The sequence below is a fragment of the Triticum aestivum genome, chromosome 1D (genome assembly GCF_018294505.1).
Source record: "Triticum aestivum cultivar Chinese Spring chromosome 1D, IWGSC CS RefSeq v2.1, whole genome shotgun sequence".
Lineage (NCBI taxonomy): Eukaryota > Viridiplantae > Streptophyta > Magnoliopsida > Poales > Poaceae > Triticum > Triticum aestivum.
The window spans coordinates 396,996,890-397,008,943 of record NC_057796.1 but is presented as its reverse complement, the minus strand read 5'-3'; positions in this window follow the sequence as shown (position 1 = coordinate 397,008,943).

Sequence of the window (12,054 nt, the reverse complement as noted above, 5' to 3'; positions counted from 1 at the left end):
TTGACGAAGGTAGCTCATTTCATCCCAGTAAAGACCACTTATACAAGTGCTAAGTTGGCAAAGATATACATGACCAGGATCGTATGTCTGCATGGAGTTCCGAGGACCATTGTATCAGATAGAGGAACCCAGTTTACTTCAAAGTTTTGGAATCAATTGCACGAAACTTTGGGTACCAGGCTAGAGTTCAGTATAGCCTTTCATCCACAGACAGACGGACAGACCGAGAGAGTCAATCAGATTTTGGAGGACATGCTGAGAGCTTGTGCGCTAGATTATGGATCTAGTTGGGACGACAATTTGCCGTATGCAGAGTTCTCTTACAACAACAGTTATCAATCCAGTTTGAAGATGGCCCCTTTTGAAGCTCTGTACGGAAGGAGGTGCAGGACACCGTTGTTGTGGGACGAAGTTGGAGACCGCCAGTTGTTTGGACCAGATTTGATTAAAGAGTGTGAACAGAAAGTGAAGTTGATTCGTGATAGGCTCAAGGTAGCCCAGTCCAGGCAGAAGAGTTATGCAGATTCTAAACACAAGGAGACAGTTTACGAAGTCGGAGACAGAGTTTATCTTCGAGTATCACCACTTCGAGGAGTGAAGCGCTTTGGAGTTAAGGGAAAGTTAGCGCCACGTTTTGTAGGACCATACAAAGTTTTGGAGCGTATGGGTGAAGTTGCTTACAAGTTGGAATTGCCCGGAGGATTGTCGGGAGTTCACGATGTGTTCCATGTTTCTCAGCTGAAGAAGTGCCACGCAGAGATGGCTGAGATACCACTGAGAGATACAGTGCCATTGGAAGCGATTCAGCTGGATAGCGATTTGACCTATGAGGAGAAACCAGTCAAGATTCTCGAATATGCCAGCCGAGTCACCCGCAGCAAGGTTATCAAGTTTTGCAAAGTTCAGTGGAGTCACCATACCGAGGATGAAGCCACCTGGGAGCGAGAGGAAGATCTACGGAAGGACCACTCTCACCTATTTTCTAGCCAGCCCGAATCTCGAGGGCGAGATTCATCTTAAGGGGGATAGGTTTGTAACATCCCAAATTTTCAATTTGGAATGTTATACATTAGATCATCATGCATAACATACTTTATTGCATTTTGTTTTGCGATCCTGGAAATTCCACGCAACTCAAGGACCCACGGAGAGAGTTGGGGATTTCGTTATTTTCATATTTGGGTTTTCTCAAATTTTGAAAATAGGATCATTTGTTTTAATTATTTTTCTCTCCGAAAATATTTCATATCAAAATATATGAGAGGGGATAAAATGGCTTCTCCACAAATAATGAAATATTGGAGGAAAAATATTTAAAAAAATTTGATTTTATTTGGATTTTATTTGAATTAGGAAAAATACGCGTTTTTCAAAATTGCATTTTAGGCCCAAATAAATGTTCATCTTGTCCGGCTTATTTTTAGAGGACGGGGAAAATTTATTTCGGGATTTTTGGAGTCCGTTTAGTATTTCTTTTCTTACTTTTTCTGCACGTCCGAATTATTTAAAAAAAAAGTCAACCGACTCCGGGCCGTACCCGAGCGGGACTCCTCGGGCCGGCCTTTATAAGCCGCGACCCAGGCGCCCCAGCCCACCCGAGCCGCCCCGCGAAACCCTAGCCCTGCCCCGATCCGCGCGCCGCCGCTGACGCCGCCGCCCCGCGCCGACGCCGCCGCCCTCGCCGGAGCCGCCGCCGCCCGTCCCGCCGTCGCCGGAGTCCCGCCACCCCTCGCTGGACCTCGCCGCCGTCGGAGGTAGCCGCCCGCGCCGCCGCCGGTTTTCTTCGGAAAACCGTGGTTTTTTAGGAAATCGCGATTTTTTTAGATCGGTTTAGTTTTTTTTCCGGTTTATTTATTTTGCGGACGTGCGTCCGTATGTTCGTTTTAACGAACAGTTTCCGTCGTTTAACCGCAGACAGCGAACGTTCGTTCGTTAGCCTGTTCGTCAGTTTTTCTTTTTCTCGGATTTTCCGCGATTATTTTCGATCGCGATTTCCGATCTGTTTTTCGTTTTAGTATAACTTTTCGCTCGTTTATCGGAATCAGGCGATTCAAGCGCCTAGAGTTACATCTCGAAACCCTCTTTCTGTTTAACCAACTTGAACAAGTTTTTGCTACTGTAAAATTTGACTTAGGTCCAAATTAGTAAACGAAGCTTGTTTCTTTCGCCGTTTGAGTTTCGTTGCTTCGTTCGATTTGATTCTTTTTGCAAACTGGAGTTCTTAAGTTGAACTTTCTGGTTAGATATCTTATTTTGAGTTTTATTCATGCACCCTTGCTTGATTGCTTATGTATGTATTGTTTGTTTGTGTTAGAGTAACCGGAGTGCGAAGCGTGCTACTACGAGTCTCTAGGTTGCACGGATCATCAGCAAGGCAAGTAACACTTTGATCATACCTCTTTACCACCCAGTTTTATTGCATTAGATCAATCCTCAAACTATTGCATGATTAGGATCTGATTAAAATGTGGGTTTTGGGAAGTAGTTGAGGTAGTACCTATTGCCCTGTTTACTATCAAACCTTTGGGAGTTACTTCTATGTTTGTTTATATTGCTATGCTATGCTCGTAGACGTGGATTGGGTTTGAGAGTTTTCCATGACAGATGTGAGACTGTTAATTAATGGGTCAACTTAAGGTGGCTACTTTAATTTACATCTGGGTGGATTGAGGCACCTGGAGAACCCAGTGTTGCCTGTATTTTTGGATATCCCGGAGTACCCGTGTGATCATCCTATGGACCGCCACCCAGACTCAAAGGGATCATGAGATTATTCATGCTAGAAACTTCCGTGTGCAGCGACAAGCTATTATGGGCTCTAGCATAGTTGAGTAGGTTACATGACCTCTTGAAGAGGTGGCCTAGCAGATGTAGGGGAAAGTAGGTGTAACTGTCCACCCAGAGTAAAGAGTATTGTTTCTGAAAGACTGTGTCTCGGTCATCCGTTTCTCAAACACCATGTAGTGCGAGAAATCAAGCGGAGGCGATCGAGTCTTGTGGGGAAAAGTGCGCAAACCTCTGCAGGGTGTACAATCTAATCATGGTTAGCCGTGTCCCCGGTTATGGACATCTTGAGTATCTAGTTCTTGGATTATCATGTGAATCTCATCATCATGTTACTTAATTTAATTTTATTGGGTTAATCACGTTCTTAATTGGGATTGAGTTGGAGGTACCTTCTCAATGTTTAACAACCACCATGATAGCTAAATAAAATTTATTCCTTTGTGGTAGGGAAAAATTGGCTTTTCGCTAAACTGTAACCATAGAGCTTTCCACCAGCCAAATATGCATGTAGTGATAGCATTATTCTGTTCATTACTCTCTATGTGTTACATTGTCAGCATATTCCATGTGCTGACCCGTTTTTGGGCTGCAACGTATCATGTTGCAGACTTTTCAGACGACGAGTAAGGTGCCATAGGTTGTGGTCTTATGCTCAGTGATGTTGTTGGAGTTGATGGACTCACTTTATCTTCCAAGCGTTCTGTTGTTATCGTATTTAGATGGCCTTAAGCCATATTTATTGTAATGAGTTCTCTCTTGAACTATTCGATGTATAAGTGTGTGATTGCTACTCTGTTATAAATCCTTCAAGTACTGTGCGTGTCAGCATTACCGATCCAGGGATGACACTGATGCACAGAGACTAGACTGTTTGAGGTCTGGTCGCTACAGGGGTGAGTATAAACTTTACCATTCTGTTTGGGAACCGCCTATAATGTATGTATCATGGAAGATACCTATATCTCTTAGTTTTTATGTTGACAAATTAATTCTTTCATGAGGTGCATCATTGACTAATGCTATGTTTGTCAATCTCTAATATAATTTTCTACTTATACTTTTCCTTATGTGGTGTGATCACCTACCATAGGATTAGTATATGATCTTCTTGATTTATTTACTTTCTTTTATTTATTCCTTATTTCTTTTCTTTTATTTGCAACATGAAAGTAAAGAAAGCAAAAAATCAAACTAAACTTTATTATATAACTTGCACACGATTAATTACAAGGATAGATCACTAAGAAAACTCTCAAAGAAGAAAGGATCGAACTAAACTTTTATTCTTCTAAATCAAAAGATCGAACTAAAATAAGTAAAAGCCAAAAGATAGTGGGACGATACGATACCGGGGCACCTCCCCCAAGCTTGGCGGAAGCCAAGGGGAGTGCCCATACCCGATACTCAATTTTCCTTTGGTGGTGAAGAAGATGATGGTGGTGATGAAGCGATCCTGTCCTTAAGGATCAAGAGATTCTCCAATCGACGGATGACGCTCCGGAGATGGATGATATGCTCTTGATGCAGAATATTTTTGCGAGTAAGATACTTATTTTGTATGCGAACTATTTCAATGATACGAAAGGCTTCAATCCAGCAGGAGTAAGGTGGGTGAGGTAAGGCTTAAGGATATCTTCCTCCTCTGCTGGCAGTGTTTGTTCTGCCACCGAGGGTGGATCTACGGTAGCCTTCTTGCCCTTGTCTCCCTTGACGACGTGCGTGGGCTCCTCCCTCTTCAGCTCGATCTTCATCAACCAAGCATCTTCTTCCATGTTGTTGGAGGAGGAGGAAGACATGATGCCTAGCTTGATAAATCTGACCGAAAACAGCAAGAAAAGAGAACAGAGGATTTCTCCGCGAAATGGTGAGCAACAGCTTCGGGGAATATATATAGATTTTTTATCTTGGGGGACAAGCAAACTGTAGAAAAACGGAGTCCGGAAGGTGTCCCAGGTGGGCACAAGACACCAGGGTACGCTTCCTAGAAGTTTCTTTATTTCCTAAATTTTTAAATATTCCAAAACTGATAAAAAAATATTCTTGCAGATTTTTTGGAGTCCGTTTACTTACCGTATCACGTACCTCCTTATTTTCACGATTCTGGAGTGTTCTGGAAGGACTCTTTTATGTGTTCTTCCGGTGTCAAAGTTTGGATAATATTACTTTCAACATTAATGGGCGTACCTGAGATATAATGTTTTATTCGTTGCCCATTGACAACCTTCGGGTTAGTACCTTCAGAATTATTTATTTTGATGGCTCCAGACCGATAAACCTCCTCGATAACATAGAGGCCATCCCATTTTGAGAGGAGTTGTCCTGCAAAGAATCTGAAACGAGAGTTTTACAAAAGAACATATTCTCCGACTTTAAACTCGCGCTTTTGGATTCTTATGTCATGCCATCTTTTAACGTTTTCTTTGAATAATTTTGCATTTTCATAAGTTTGGGTTCTCCATTCATCTAATGAGCTAATATCAAATAGCCTCTTTTCACCAACAAGCTTGAAATCATAATTAAGCTCTTTGATTGCCCAATATGCTTTATGTTCTAACTCAAGAGGCAAATGACAAGCTTTTCCATAAACCATTTTATAAGGAGAGATACCCATAGGATTTTTATATGCTGTTCTATACGCCCAAAGTGCATCATCTAATTTATTAGACCAATTCTTCCTGGACCAATTGATAGTATTTTGCAAAATTAATTTTATTTCTCTATTGCTAAGCTCAACCTGACCACTAGACTGAGGATGATAAGGTGATCCAATTCTATGGTTAACATCATACTTGGCAAGCATTTTATGGAAAGCACCATGAATAAAGTGTGAACCACCATCAGTCATTAAATATCTAGGGACTCCAAACCTTGGGAAAATAACTTCCTTAAGCATTTTAATAGAGGTGTTGTGATCAACACTACTGGTTGGAATAGCTTCTACCCATTTAGTAACATAATCAACAGCAACCAAAATATGTGTATACCCATTAGAGGAAGGAAAAGGTCCCATGTAATCAAATCCCCAAACATCAAATGGTTCAACAACAAGTGAATAATTCATAGGCATTTCTTTACGCTTACCGATATTACCTATTCTTTGACATTCATCACAAGATAAGACGAACTTACGGGCATCCTTGAAGAGAGTAGGCCAATAAAATCCAGATTGTAATACCTTGTGAGCAGTTCTATCTCCAGCATGATGTCCTCCATAAGCTTCAGAGTGACATTTACGTAGGATTTGTCCCTGTTCATGCTGAGGTACACAATGTCTAATAATACCATCTACTCCTTCTTTATAAAGATGAGGGTCATCCCAAAAGTAGTGTCTTAAATCATAGAAGAATTTTTTTCTTTTGTTGGTACATAAAGCTAGGTGGTAAATATTTAGCAACAATGTAACAGCTCATCAGGAAAACTATCATCAATTGGTAGTGGGTCATCAGGCACATTTTCAAGCCTAGATAAATTATCAGCTACGGGGTTCTCAACTCCTTTTCTATCAATGATATGTAAATCAAATTCTTGTAACAAGAGAACCCATCGAATAAGTCTAGGTTTAGCATCTTTCTTTTCCATAAGGTATTTAATAGCAGCATGGTCTGTGTGAACAGTTACTTTGGAATCAACAATACAAGGTCTAAATTTATCACAAGTAAACACAACTGCTAAGAATTCTTTTTCAGTAATAGCATAATTTCATTGAGCACTGTCCAGAGTTTTACTAGCATAATAAATAACATTCAGTTTCTTATCAACTCTTTGCCCTAGAACAGCACCAACAACATAATCACTAGCATCACACATAATTTCAACAGGCAAGTTCGAATCAGGTGGTTGAACAATAGGTGCAGAAATTAAGGCTTTCTTGAGTGTTTCAAAGGCTTCTAAACAATCATCATCAAAAACAAAAGGCATATCCTTCTGCAAAAGATTCGTAAGAGGCCTAGAAATTTTAGAAAAGTCTTTGATAAATCTCCTATAGAAACCAGCATGACCTAAGAAACTACGAATACCTTTTATATCTTTAGGACATGGCATTTTCTCACTTGCATCAACCTTAGCTTTGTCCACTGCAATACCTCTTTCAGAAATTTTATGACCCAAGACAATGCCTTCATTAACCATAAAGTGGCACTTCTCCCAATTCAAGACAAGATTTGTTTGTTAACATCTCTGCAAAACTCGATCAAGAATGCTTAAACAATCATCAAAAGACTTCCCATAAACAGAAAAGTCATCCATGAAAACCTCAACAATCTTTTCACAGAAGTCAGAGAATATAGCAGTCATACATATTTGAAAGGTAGCAGGTGCATTACATAAACCGAAAGGCATACATCTATAAGCATAGGTTCCAAAGGGACAAGTAAAAGTGGTCTTTTCTTGATCAGGTTGAGAAATAGGTATTGTGAAAAACCATAATATCCATCAAGGAAGCAAAAATGTGTGTGCTTAGATAATCTTTCAAGCATTTGATCAATAAAAGGCAGGGGGTAATGATCTTTTCTAGTTTCTTTGTTTAATTTTCTAAAATCAATTACCATTCTATAGCCTGTAACAATTCTTTGTGGAATAAGTTCATTCTTATCATTAGGAACAACAGTTATACCTCCTTTCTTAGGGACACAATGAACATGACTCACCCATCTACTATCAGCTATAGGATAGATTATACCTGCTTCCAGAAGTTTTAATATTTCCGTTCTTACCACTTCTTACATCTTCGGGTTTAACGGATGTTGGTGATCAACAACGGGTTTAGCACCAGGTTCCATATTAATTTTGTGCTGACATAGAGTGGGACTAATGCCCTTTAAATCATCAAGAGTATATCCAATAGCAGCTCGGTGCTTCGTTAGAACTTTCAATAATCTTTCTTCTTCATGTTCTAAAAGGTTAGCACTGATAATAACAGGATATATCTTCTTTTCATCAAGATAAGCATATTTCAAAGTGTTTGACAATTGTTTTAATTCAAACACAGGATCACCTTTAGGTGGAGGAGGACCTCCTAGAGTTTCAATAGGCAAATTGTGTTTAAGCAGAGGACGTTGTTCAATGAAAACCTTATATATTTCATTTCTTTCATGCATATGTAAATCATTTTCATGGTCTAGCAAATATTGTTCTAAAGGATCAGTAGGTGGTACAACAATAGAAACAAGACCAATCAATTCATCCTTACTAGGCAATTTTTTTATGAAGCTTTCTACTAAACATGGAAAAATTAAATTCATGAGACTCATCACCAAAACTAACACCGACAGTTTGCTTCTCACAATCTATTCTAGCATTAACGGTGTTCAAGAAGGGTCTACCAAAGATAATGGGACAAAAGTCATCTTGTGGGGAACCAAGAACAAGAAAATCAGTTGGGTATTTTATTTTCCCACACAAGACTTCAACATCACTAACAATCCCAATTGGTGATATTGTGTCTCTATTAGCAAGTTTAATAGTAACATCTATGTCTTCTATCTCTGCGGGTGCTATGTCATTCATAATTTCTTGATATAAGGTGTAAGGAATAGCACTCACACTAGCACCTATGTCACATAAACCATGATAATAGTGATCTCCTATTTTAACTGAGATGACGGGCATGCCAACAACAGGTCTATGTTTATCCTTTTTATCAGGTTTGGCAATTCTAGCAGCTTCTTCACAGAAGTAAATAACATGCCCATCCATATCTTCTTCCAAGAGATCTTTAACCATAGCAATACTAGGTTCTACTTTAATTTGTTCATCAGGTTTAGGTGTTCTAATATAGCTTTTGTTAACCACGGTTGAAACTTTACTATGTTCCTTTATCCTAACAGGGAAAGGTGGTTTCTCTATATAAGCAGAAGGAACAACTGGATCAACATTATAAAGTATAGTTTCTTCTATAACTGGTACCGGTTCTTTGATTTCTTCTTTAATAGGTGGGTGATATTTAAACCACTTCTCTTTAGGGAGATCAACATGAGTAGCAAATGATTCACAAAAGGAGGCTACTATCTCAGAGTCAAGTCCATATTTAGTGCCAAACTTTTGAAAAGCATCGGTATCCATAAAAGATTTAACACAATCATACTTAAGCTTAATACCTGACTCTTTACCTTCGTCGAGTTCCCAATCTTTAGAGTTGCGGTTAATTCTTTCCAAAAGATCCCACCGGAATTCAATAGTCTTCTTCATAAAAGAACCAGCACAAGAAGTATCAAGCATGATTGATCATTACGAGAAAGCCGAGCATAAAAGTTCTGGATAATAATTTCTCTTGAGAGCTCATGATTGGGGCATGAATATAACATTGACTTAAGCCTACCCCAAGCTAGAGCGATACTTTCTCCTTCACAAGGCCAAAAATTATATATATAATTCCGATCACGATGAACTAGATGCATAGGATAATTTTTTATGGAACTCCAATTTCATACGATTCCAATTCCAAGATCCAATATCATCGCATAGCCTATACCATGCCAATGCTTTTCCCTTCAAAGATAAAGGGAAATCCTTTTTCATAACTTCATCCCTGGGTAAACCTGCAAGCTTGAACAATCCACAAATTTGTTCTACATATATCAAGTGCATATCAGGATGTTCGGTTCCATCTCCTGCATAAGGATTAGCTAGCAGTTGTTCTATCATGCCCGAAGGAATTTCATATTAAATATTTTCACTAGGTGCACTAGGTTGAGGGGTAGCTAATTGTGGTTCCAGTCGAGGTGAAGATACCCCGAACAAACCCCTCAAAGGATTGTTTTCCATAGTAACAAGTGACAATAAATTTCAGCACACTATATAAATGTTTCCTTACCAAAGGCGCTTCACTCCCCGGCAACGGCGCTAGAAAATAGCCTTGATGACCCACAAGTATAGGGGATCACTTGAAGCTCTTTTTGATAAGTAAGAGCGTCGAACCCAACGAGGAGCAGAAGGAAATGACAAGTGGTTTTCAGCAAGGTAATGTCTGCAAGTGCTGAAATTGTAAGTAGCGGAGTAGTTTGATAGCAAGATAATTTGTAACGAGCAAGTAACGATAGTAGTAACAAAAGTGCAGCAAGGTAGCCCAATACATTTGAGGCAAAGGATAGGCCAAAACGGTCTCTTATGATAAGCAAAGTGTTCTTGAGGGTACACGGGATTTTCATCTAGTCACATTCACCATGTTGGTTTGATTCATGTTCGGTACATTGATAATTTGATATGTGGGTGGACCGGTGCTTAGGTGCTATTCTTACTTGAACAAACCTCCTACTTATGATTAACCCTCCCGCAAGCATCCGCAATGTAGCGACCCGACCTCAGACGGTCAAGTCTCTGTGCTTAAGTGTCATCCCTGGATCGGTATGCTGACACACACAGTACTCGAGGATTTATAACAGAGGTAAATCACATGTATAAAGTAACGTAAATACTATTACCTCAATCCAAATAGCGGAAGTAACAACAAGGTCGTGGATTCCCATCAACACCAACGGCAAAGTTGAGTGTAGAAATCGTAACCCTAACGTATCACTTACTCGTCGTAAGATTCCTGCAACATGAGACGTTGCAGCCATGTAGGTCAGTACATTGAATGTACTGGCAAATTCACACCATAGGATAAAATGAGAATGGCTATATCTATATGCATATTTGGCTGGTGGAGGCTCTAAGTTTAATTTTTGCATAAAGCAAAATTTTCCCTACAACAAAGGAATAAATTTTATTTAACTACAAAGTTTGTTGAAAAATATTGAGAAGGTAACCCCAACTCAATCCCAAAATAATATTTAATAACCCAACAAATTAATTAAGTAGAGTGATGAGATCAAATCAATAATTCAAGAACCAGATACTCAAGATGTCCATAACCGGGGACACGGCTAATCATGATTAGTTTGTACACTCTGCAGAGGTTTGCGCACTTTTCCCCACAAGACTCGATCTCCTCTGTTGTTTTCTCGCACTACATGGTGTTTGAGAAATGGATGACCGAGACACAGTCTTTCAGAAGCATTAACTCTTTTGATGGGTAGACCGTACCACCTACATCCCCTACATCTGCTAGTCTACCACTGAAAGAGGTCACGCAACATACTCAACTATGCCAGAGCCCATAATGGCTTGTGGCTGCACAGGGAAGTTTCTAGCATGAATAATCTTATGATCCCTTTGAGACTGGGTGGCGGACCATAGGATGATCACACGGGTACCCCGGGATCTCCTTGGACAACACTGGATTCCCTAGGTGTCGGGGCAATCCACTGGTATCCCCAGGGTGCCCCAAACCAATCCACTCAGATGTGTATTAAAGTAGCCACCTTAAGTTAACCCTTAGATATAAATAACTCTCGCATCTTTCATGAATCTCACAACCAATCCACGTCAACGAGCATAACATAGCAGGATAAGCATATCGTAATAATACCCAGGGTTTGAATACAAGACAATAGGTTCCCACCTCATCAACTACTTCTCAATACCCACATGTTATCAATCCTACTCATGCAATGTTTGAGGGTTGAAACTAATGCATAAAAACTGGGTAATAAAGGGATATGATCAAAGTGTGAACTTGCCTTGTACGGTTGATGAAGATGACTCACACTCATAACTCCTGATAGTTCTACTTGTCACACTCCGATCAATCTATCGTAAGCAAGCAATTGCATACATAAGCACTCATGCAAAAGAATCGAAGAAAAGATCTCGGAAAACTTCGAAAACAAGTAATTAACTCTTGCAACAGAAAATAATTTCCAAGAGTACCAAAATTAGGTGGATTTGGTCTTATCAGAAAGTTTAGGTCAAGAGCTTTGATTTGCAAAAAGAATCAACCAAATCGGAGTTACGAAACTCAAGTTATGATCAAAAGAAGTTTGAATATGAATCTGAATAAATTTCGAAATTTTAAAATTTCAAAAAGCTGATGTGACAGGTTCACTGGATAGGTGAAAATAAGACGAAACTATAGACGCTGGTTTCATCTAATTTGGATGAACGAGTAAAAAATTATGGTTATTTGAAAAATCAGGGCCAAGCTGTTTTACGGAAGAAAAATAACTATGCTAAAAGAATTCTAGGTCTAATGTATAAATACAGAGACTAATTGGTAATCTAATTATTCTACCGTACTAGTCTAGAAATAATAAGCTACGGGAGTTTAATAAATACAAAAATATACCTTTATAAGATAGAGAAAAGACGACTTCGGAGAGAGAAGACGACTTCCAGAATTCCCGCCTGGAGAGAAGAAATATATTTTCCTTTAGTGAATCTAGTCGAACC